The sequence below is a fragment of the Mustela nivalis genome (genome assembly GCF_964662115.1).
Source record: "Mustela nivalis genome assembly, chromosome: 4".
Lineage (NCBI taxonomy): Eukaryota > Metazoa > Chordata > Mammalia > Carnivora > Mustelidae > Mustela > Mustela nivalis.
In genome coordinates this window covers 35,798,165-35,808,104 of record NC_139023.1, presented here as the reverse complement: position 1 = coordinate 35,808,104, position 9,940 = coordinate 35,798,165, and positions in this window count along the sequence as shown.

The window sequence follows — 9,940 nt, the reverse complement described above, 5'->3', positions numbered from 1 at the left end:
TCTTCTCCCCTACTTCCTATTGCCAATAGTACTAAGACAGGGTGAGAATATGTGGCAGATTTGAGTAAGGCAACAAAACCCAAGGAGTCTTTCCTGTTGCTATTCCCTACAATTTTGCTGTGAGCCTTGGCCAAGCAGAAAGGCCAGTTGAGTAGCAAAGAGACTCCTTTTTCCCACCAGTCCAACCTCTACCATTTGACCCTCTTTAATCAAGGAATTGTGTTTCCTGGAGGCCCAGTAAGTAGTGTACTGCTTTCTAAAAGACAGCAGGATGATGAAGTCTTCATTCATCCCCTCAATGGTTCATTCAGTCATTTGTTCTACGAACACTGATTGAACATCTATTGTGTTGGTTGTTCTAGATGTCGAAGAGGCAACATCCAGGTCCTCAATGAACTCTGGGATTCTGGAAGGAAACAAACAAGGAAATAGGCAATAATGATACCGTGGGATGAGAGATGGAACACCAGGAAGCAGAGTGCTGTGAGTACACGAGTGCCTGTGGACAAGACTGTGTAAAATGCTGATGGAGATTGAAGCTCGAGAGAGCTTTGGACAGGCTGGGATTTAACTTCTTGAAGGGTGCATAGGTATTAGGCAGGCAAATTAAGAAAGTATGGAGGGTGAAGGGAGAGTAGTTGGTAGGACACAGGACAGAGACAACAGCATGTGCAAGAAAAAATAGAGGGTCAGGAATAGCAAATGGGAATCTGGTGAGGATGAATCCAGCAGATGGATCAGATCAGGGTGTCTGTTCCAAACTCCCAGGGACAGGGAAATTAATGTCCTTGGGTAGAGACTCAGGGTACCAGAAAGGTAGGTGGGAGGTGGTACAAAGCCTTTATCCACTTCTGGCTTTATACACAAGGAAGCCAAGATCTGGAGGCAGAAAATCATTAAGGTTACACAGCAAATAATTGGCATAATGGACCTGAAGCTGGTCCTCTGGGCCCATAAGGAGTGAGAAGAAATCAGCTTCTCTAAATGGAAATCAGCATCTCTAAATGCTCCAAGCCCCACTCTGTTGGAACCCAGACATCCCATCCCTTCTCTTCAATTGGTCAAAGACATTGATGACAGCCACTGACTGCTAGAGGTGGTGATGATGGTTCAGAGGATCCTTAATAAAAGAACTAGAGGACTCCCCAGCTGTCCTCACAAAGCTTACCAGAGGTCCTTTGTAGGCCTTAAAACCTCAAAGCCCAGATACGGTCTCTCTTGACTGGCATCCTTGCGTTTAGGATGCAATGTCATACCCTGCATCTTTTTGCTTTGAGATTCATTCTTTTCTAGTATAGCTTTTACTACTCAAATATTTCTGCTGATGTTCATGCGTCCTAAGGAAATAGAAATCTAGGGATCACCATTCTTTGCAGAATTTTTCTTGCTTCTTTGTCCTTCCTTTTTAAGAAGTTATACCCATCTTTCCAATTATAATGAATCAGGCACAAGACAAAGTAAATCATTCTGCACTTCGTTTTGTTTGCTTTTTTTTTTAATTTATAAACAATGTGGCTGAATAAAAGGCAATTTTAAATGAAAATACATGTCAGAGAATAGAGTGCATATCTTTCAGGCATTGTTTCTCCTTTCTCATAGAAACAAACAATATGTGAAGATTAACAAAATAGATCATAAAGATGTCTGCATTATGCATTGCAATTTCTCCACAAAATCCTTTTTCTTTTTTAAAATTAGGACTTCAGAAGCCTTAATTTCCTTGGTTCAACAAATTGTGAAGATTAATATACATTCATTAAATCATTTATTCATCCACATGGGATCTGCTTCACAATTTGTGAAATGTGCAAAACGAAATGTGGTGCCCCTTGTTCAGTTTCTAAGAATTTTCAAAACAGCATATACAAATCATTAAACCAAGCATCAAACTCAACTTAAAAAAAAAAAAGATTTTAGGGGCGCCTGGGTGGCTCAGTGGGTTGCGCCTCTGCCATCAGCTCAGGTCATGATCCCAGAGTCCTGGGATCGAGTCCCACGTCAGGCTCTCTGCTCGGCAGGGAGCCTGATTCTCCGTCTCTCTCTGCCTGCCTCTCTGCCTACTTGTGATCTCTATCTGTCAAATAAATATATAAAATCTTTTTTTTTAAGTTTTATTTTATTTTATTTTGAAGATTTTATTTATTTATTTGACAGACAGAGATCACAGTTAGCAGAGAGAGAGGAGGAAGCAGGCTCCTCGCTGAGCAGAGAGCCTGTGCGGGGCTCAATCCCAGGATCCTGAGATCATGACCTGAGCCGAAGGCAGGGACTTTAACCCACTGAGCCACCCAGGTGTCCCAATAAATAAAATCTTAAAAAAAAAAAAAAAGTAAAAATAAAACATAATTTTATTTATTTATTTGAGAGACAGAAAGTGCAAGAGCGGGATGAGGGACAGAGGGGGAAGCCAACTCCCTGCTGAGCAGGGAGCCTGATATGGGACTCTATCCCAGGACTCCTGGATCATGACCTGAGCTGAAGGCAGATGCTTAACTGACCGAGCCACCCAGGCGCCCTGAACTCACCTTTCTGAACATGAGGCCCTGTGCAACTTTACAGGTTGCACACCTATGAAGCCCACCCTGTATCCACTGAGTTATGGACCAGGCCCTGGGCTACAGTGGTGAGCCGGAGAGATGTGGTCTGTGCCCTCCCTTTGGAGCTTACAAACGAAAGGAGTGAAAGGAAGGGAGGTTTAATGAAGACGAAGAAAAGGGAAGTGGTGGCTCATCTAGGAGTTCCCTCATCTCAAGCCAGTGAAGAACTCCCTAAGGAAATGGCATGTAAGCTGAAAATGGATGAATGACCTGGTTCAGCCAGTCTAAGAGTAGAAGGGAAAGTGCTTTTAAGAAGAGCATAAATCAAAGACTAGAGAACATACTGGAAACCGTGACATGCTGGGGGAACTACAAAGAGTGCACATGGCTGTAGCAAAGAGAACATGGTGGCATGTGGCTAAGGGCAAGACTGGGACAGACAAGGGCCAGTCCTGAAGGGAGTTTGGATTTTATCTGAAAGGCAGTGAGAAGTTCTTAAGGGTGTCTTAGGCTGCTCTTAGCTCCATGGTGGGCCAGGAAAGGAAAGAAATCAATAATGTTATCGTTGGAAGAAAGACAGAACCTCCTTCCTGGTTCCTGATGAAGAGTGAGGGGAAAACAGGAAGTTAGTCTGCAGAGTTCCATTAGCAGGAAGTCCTCATTTGACAAGTCGTTCAGCCTTTACTACCTTGGAGCTGGTGTTTCTCCACAGCCTGATCAGCAGATCGGAAAGAGTAGGGGAGGCAGATCCTTCCTCTTCTACCACCAGACTTCTGTCAGTGGGAAATGTGTCCCAAGCCCTCTGGTTTGTCCATTGGCAAAAGTGGCCACATAACTCGGTAGAGTGATAACCAGTGCTCTCTATGAGGGCTTCTGGACCTATTTGGCAGCCATGGTACATACTGGGGGTTACATGTTTACTGGTTCGCCTTTCCTACCAGACTACGACCTGCTTGAGAGCAAGAAATATGTCTTATTCATCTCTGTATTCCAGTTCCTCATAGGCTAGGCAATAAGTGTATTAATAAATTGAATTAAATTACACTAAGTATAATGATCCCAGGGTATATTATGTATTCTGTTATTTTAGGGAGATTGAATTTGAAAACTATGAAACATACACAAATTTTATAAGGAAAAACTTTTGGGGTTCTGAGCCATTGGGTTTAAAACACACTTCTGGAACCCAATATTTTTTTCTAATTTGGGGGCTGTCCAGAAATGACCAAAGCATGTGTCCACTTCATTATAAGCTTCTTGGCAGACAGGACTATGTCTGATCTCCCCACAGAGAATAGCATTTAATAAGTGACTTGTTTTTCAATTAATGTGTAGATCACACACACACACACACACACACACACACACACACACAGATCCACACCAACTCATGCATGTAATTTTGCATCATTAAAGCGTTTCACAGGTACAGATTCAGGTAGTTTGCTTTGTTTCAATTTACAGTAAAAGTATAAACAGGAAAGCACACCAGTGTCTACTGGTGTAGACAGACATTCAAAGGAATGAGAATAGGTAGTTATTATACATCAAAAAGTCAAAAAGGTGGATGATACTATCAGCTGTTTAGTAGAAGAATTTCTCCATGTGATGCGTAACAGAAAAATACCTAAGGAGGGAAATGGGATTAAATGTTACATAGCTTCAAACACTAAAAAGAAGTATGAAATGATTTAGATAAAATGCTACAACTGTAAAATCAATTCAGACAGGAAATGTTCAAGAATAAGTGATTTTCAAGAAGGATGATTTTATGATGTGACATAGAAAATAGCTGAACAAAGGGAAGAATTGCCCTACTCCGGCGTGTTCCTAAGGAGCCAATGGGAGGGTGTCTGGTGAACTGCCTGTAACTAGAGAGCCGGCCGGAAAGAGAGGGGGTGGAGTCTCCGAGGAACCAGACAGAAGTGGGATTTTCTCAGCTGTGTTTGCAGTTTCACTTAGGTTCTGTTCAAAGTCATCTCTAACATTTAATAAAAACAGATGTGATTTTTCTTATAGCTCTTTAGTGCCTGGAATACAAATCCCTCATCTTGTCACCGACTGGGTCCTCTGTCCTCAGTTATCCCTTCTGCTTCTCCTCCTTTGTCCCTGGGACCCACGGTTATCACCAAACTCTGCTAAACTCCCCCCCAGCACCTGGTAACTTGCCCTTGTCTCTCCATTCCTACGGCCTCTGGAGGCCTAGCACGATGTGTCCCCTGAACACCTGCCCTCCACTGGAAGACAAGCACAACCGTTCCTCTGAGCTGGAAGAGACCTTGGAGTTTCTCTGACAAAAGAGAGACTTGCAGTGACTTCCATGATATCACAGAGCTATCTCAGCCACACAGCCAACTGAAGAACCTTATCTTTCCATGTCCTGCCGCCACCTCTTTCTCTTCACGGTGTCTAGTCCAGGAGCAGCAGGTACAACTGGCTTCCCAAAGAGAGTTTTCATGACTCTCTTGCATTAGTAATTGAACTCTATAGAGGCCACTCTGAAAGGTAGATTTCAAACCTACCTGGTGCATTTATTTCCCTGATTGAAATCATTTTAATTCTTCCTTGTCTTGACTAGTCTTTACCCATGCATCTCTATGATTTTTCTGTTGGTAAAATCAGTGCATGTGTTTCTTGTGCAACTTTTGTTTCACTTCCACAGTCATGTGTGAACACTTGCCCAGCATTCTAGAGCAGCACTGCCCAATAGAACCTTCAATGATAATGAAAATGTCCCAAACCTGCATTTTGATGGGGGCCACCAGGCACACGTGCCTCTTCAGCCCTTGAAGTGGGGTTAGAGTAACTGAGGAACAGAATTTCTTGCTTAATTTTAACCCATTTAAATGCAAATGTAGATATCCACGTGAGGCTAGCAACTCTAAGATTGGCCAACACAATTCTAGAGCCATCATGCCTGTTTCTTACAATGGATACATACTATTTCATTGCATTGACATCTTGGATTATTTTATTATTTCCCTGTCCTTGGACATTTAAAATGCTTTTCATTTTTGCTATTATAGCAGATGTAGTATTATGTACAGTTATACATAGACTGCCATAAAAATCATTGCTCATATGGCATTTTTCTTCTTTTGTTATATTTGTTTAATTTAACTTTCTGCAAATGAAATTACATCTACCTCTGCAAATGAAATTACAAGAGCCTTTTGACTGAGATATCCTTCAAAATCTCAAAGGAGCCCCCAGCTGCCTCCCCTATCCTCCTGTTATATCTTGCCTTTGGGAGCAAGAACTCTGTCCAGGATCCAGGCCTTCCGCTCCTAAATCTTCTGGCGAGGCCTTACTCTCATCCTTTTTTTTTTTTTTTTTTTTTCCCTGCTTCCCCCATATCTCCTACTCATATTTTGGGTCTCCTTCCCCGCAAGCTAGCTTTATTCTCTTTTACTATTCTTAGGAACAAAGATGCAGGTCACTTTGACTTAAGGGATTAGCTGCTAATCCAGGCAGGCAAAATGGAAAACCCAGGGATGTTCCAAAAGTTCAGAGTCTGAGATCTAACTCACAGCCCCAATCCCAAGTCCTCACTCCTGGCCAGGCAAGTAGAGGGGTTGCAAATGCAGTGTTTGAAGCAAGAGAGATCTGGTGACCTTAGTATCCCTGAGCAACCATAGCTCACTATGGCACTTGCCATCTTTGCCTGGACTCCAGCCTCACATGACACAGGCAAGAAATGCTGCACAGAGAATGTCAACTCAACCTCATCCATTTGAGAAAAAGAGAAGACCATTCTCCAGATCACTTCAATGGTGAAAGCTGCCAAACCTGAGCACTTCCGTTCAGATTTTCAGGTTGGACAATGTCAAGAATGACGCCAGCATTAAGGAAACATGATATGTAGTCCCACTAGGAAGGCACTGAAGAAAGCACCTCAGGTAACACTTTACCAGAAAAGGAAGGATGGAAAAAATTAGTAAATTCATCACTAGATCATACAAGATAATTAAATAAAAGACATATTTTAAACTGTGAATAAGCATAAGCATGGTGAAGAGAACATTCAGCAGACAGAAAGAACACAAGGCAGCTGTCCTTAGAAACAAGGACAGTTTGCTACAGTTATTGGTTCGTAGGTGGGTTGATCATTGCAAAGGTCAGGATTATTTCATGATTGTTCAGGATCTTCATGCATGCTCCCTCAGCCAACTATCATGTAAAGAACCAGACTGAGTTAGCCTATGGGGAGCGGAACTTATGGAATGAGAACCTTGATCAAGTAGTACCTAAAGTCCACCTAACTCTGGAATTTCCAGTTGCATTATGTCCTTTTGGCCTGTGACTGCAGTTAACAGCCTTGTGGCATTCCTCTTATGAGCCTCCTAGGTAAGGAGCTGTGCCAAAGAAATCCAGTCTTGCAGAAATGAGCATTTGGAGGAAATTCCTTCTTTAATAATCCATAGAGATCAAGTATTCATGCAGGAATAACAATATGCTGGGAACAGAAAAAGATGGTATTATAGTCTGCCACTTAAGTCATTTGAACATGGCTGGGTGTCACCTTCCTTTTTTAAGAAAATAAGTGTATTAGGGAAAAACAGTGGTTTTTAAACTTAATTTTGACTAAACCTGTAGTCTGAAGCTTCATTTGACAACATGGATTAATTGTAATCCAGAATCCAGAAAAGGGCTCAGGGAAAAGTGGATGTGTCCTGGTTATTGAACCAGAATGTTCAGAATTTTACTCAGAATCTTTTACTCAGATTCCCAACATCTCTCTCGAAGCACCCAGGGAAGTCCTGGTGCCTCAGTCTGGGAACCCCTGGAGGAGAAGCTCCTTGAGTTCCCTGAAACCTTGGAAATCATGAATAGTGTGGTACTGGATACAGACGTCCATTCTTCAACTTGTTCTCAATCTTCCAGCTCCTAGGGGTCCCCATTCTCATTTAGCTTTTAATACATGTTAATATATGCCTCAAAAAAGGAAGTTAAACAATATTTAACTCTAAAAGCATTCATTTGCTTTAGATATCAGAACATATCAAATCAAACACTTGTTTTCAAAAGAATATTTTAAACATTAAGTATAGCTCCCAATAACCAAAATTCAGTATTTTGAGGTTTTGATACAAAGTACCTTAGTCCCTTTGGGCAGCTACGATGAAATACTATAGACCAAGTGACTTAGAAACTATGGAAATTTATTTCTTGCACTTCTGGAGGCTGGGATGTTCAAGATTCAGTATCTGGTGAGGGTAAGCTTCCTAGTTCATAGATGGCTTTCTTTTCATTGTGTTCTCATATGAGGAAAAGGGCAAAAGAGCTTCTAGGGCCTTTTTTATAAGGATTCCAATCCCATTCACTTCCCAAAGGCCCCAGCCTCTAATAATATCACTTTGGGGCTTAAGATTTCAGTAGATTTCAGTACCTAAACCTGGGGGACCCAAACACTCAGACCATAACACAGAGCAAGAATCACACATCATTTAGGGATCTTTGAAACAACTGGTCCTGATCCCAGAAAGGCACTTCACAGGGTAGTCAAGGATCCAAGTGCTTTCCAGCTCTGTCCCACATTCTCAGCAGGCAGTCTGTTTTCCTCCCTGAATGTGTTGTCTTTTCATAGCAAGTTGGCTACTGCTCCTCTGGGCCCCATCTTCACATTCCAGGCAGGAAGACAGAAGAACAAAGGGCCCAAAACACATTTTCTCTTTTAGAAAGACTCTGCCTTGTAGATTGGGAATGGCGTGCTCCCCAGGAACTTCCATCTACATTTCAGTATCCAAAACTGGAAATGTCATGTGGCCGCCTCTCTCTGGAGGGTGGTTGGAGAGAAGAACGGTGAAGGGGATTGGTCAACTGACCAGTAGAACCAAGCCACAGAGCTTATGTACCTGAAGGCTGAAGAAGGGATTTCCGTTTCTAGGAAGCCTCTGCCCTTCATCAGAGGAACTGGAGGTTGTGAAGAAAAAAGTAGGGAGACAGGAAACAGTTCCTCTGGGGATCATACGGGAGGTTCCCCTGTGGTTCCAGATTGATCTCTGTGGCGGCAGAGACAGATGAGAGAACCTTCTTATTCATCCCTGACATCTCCTTCATGAGAGACATACTCAGCCTTCCTGTGGGAGGTAGAGCAAGCGTCTCCCAGTCCGGTCTATCAGCTGGTTCCTTTGTCTCACAGGTGGTAGAGGAGTAGGTCCTGTGTGGACCACTGGCAGTGAAGACTGCCCAATGGGAGGGTCCAATATTGGGCAGTGGAAAGAGGTGTTATTGAATTTACTCTCTGCATATCTAAGCAAAGCCTAGAATAGAGTAAGGGCTTAATGAATACTTTGTCAAATGGAAAGAAATGTTCCATCATTCTTTCAAGACCTCTCTGTGCTTATATATGTATATTCTCAGGGTTGAGTATCAAAGAATGGCATGAATGCAAAACCTCTGATAAGTAAACAAGAGCATAGAACTATAAAACTATTAGAGTTAGTAATGAGATTCCCCGAACAGTACCAGGAATTTTTCACTGTAGGAATGAACATTTCTTTTGTTCACATTGCAACTTAGATTTTGGCCACACAGGATAAAGGAGAGAACCAGAAGCTAGGAAACTTGTTCTCTCATGGTTTCTGGTCAATAGTTAAGCAAGAACATAATTACCAAGACAACATAAAAGCATGCCTGTTAGAATAGTCCTTGAGAGCAAAACCCTCTTTTCGTGTCAGTATTAAAGGCAGGACTGACCCCTGTGTGGTAGATAAATGATAAGGCTGAGTTTCTGTTTTATTTATGTTAGATTCAGGGGTCTAGATGGTTTCGTGAAATGACTGAATGTGTAATAATAAGCAACATAGCAATGATATTATTCTGAGTTGGTTTTTTAAAAATTTCAGATTCTTCTGTTCACAAAAATTATGGAAAAGCAGCAAAAAGATGACATCAGTAGGTACTGTTATTGAACACTTTTCATATTTATTCTCTTCTGAATGTCAGCCGAACACACTGATCCCCAGAATAAAGACTACCTATCCTAGCCTTCCTTGAAACTTGATGTGACCTTGTGACTAACTTCAAACAAAGGCATAAAATAGAACTGGTATGTGAATTCCTACTTCCTAGAACGCAGATGTGATGACTGATGCTCCAGCAGCTCTCCTGAGCCAGAAGGTGACTTTAGAAATAGAAGCCACAGATTGGCAGAGCAACGAGATAGTTGAAGCTGGAGTCCCTAATATTGTGCAATGCCATACCAGTTCAAACTGACTCCCTCCAGACCCCTAATGGGTCTGGATAAACTAATAGATAACTAATGGATAAACTAACCTGCTATTATTTTAAGTTTTTCTGTTACTTGCATCTGAACTTAATGAATATATAGGCAAGCCCTTATAGTCATATTTCATCTAGATAGGCTAGATACAAATACAGATATGAATGCAGGCTGTACA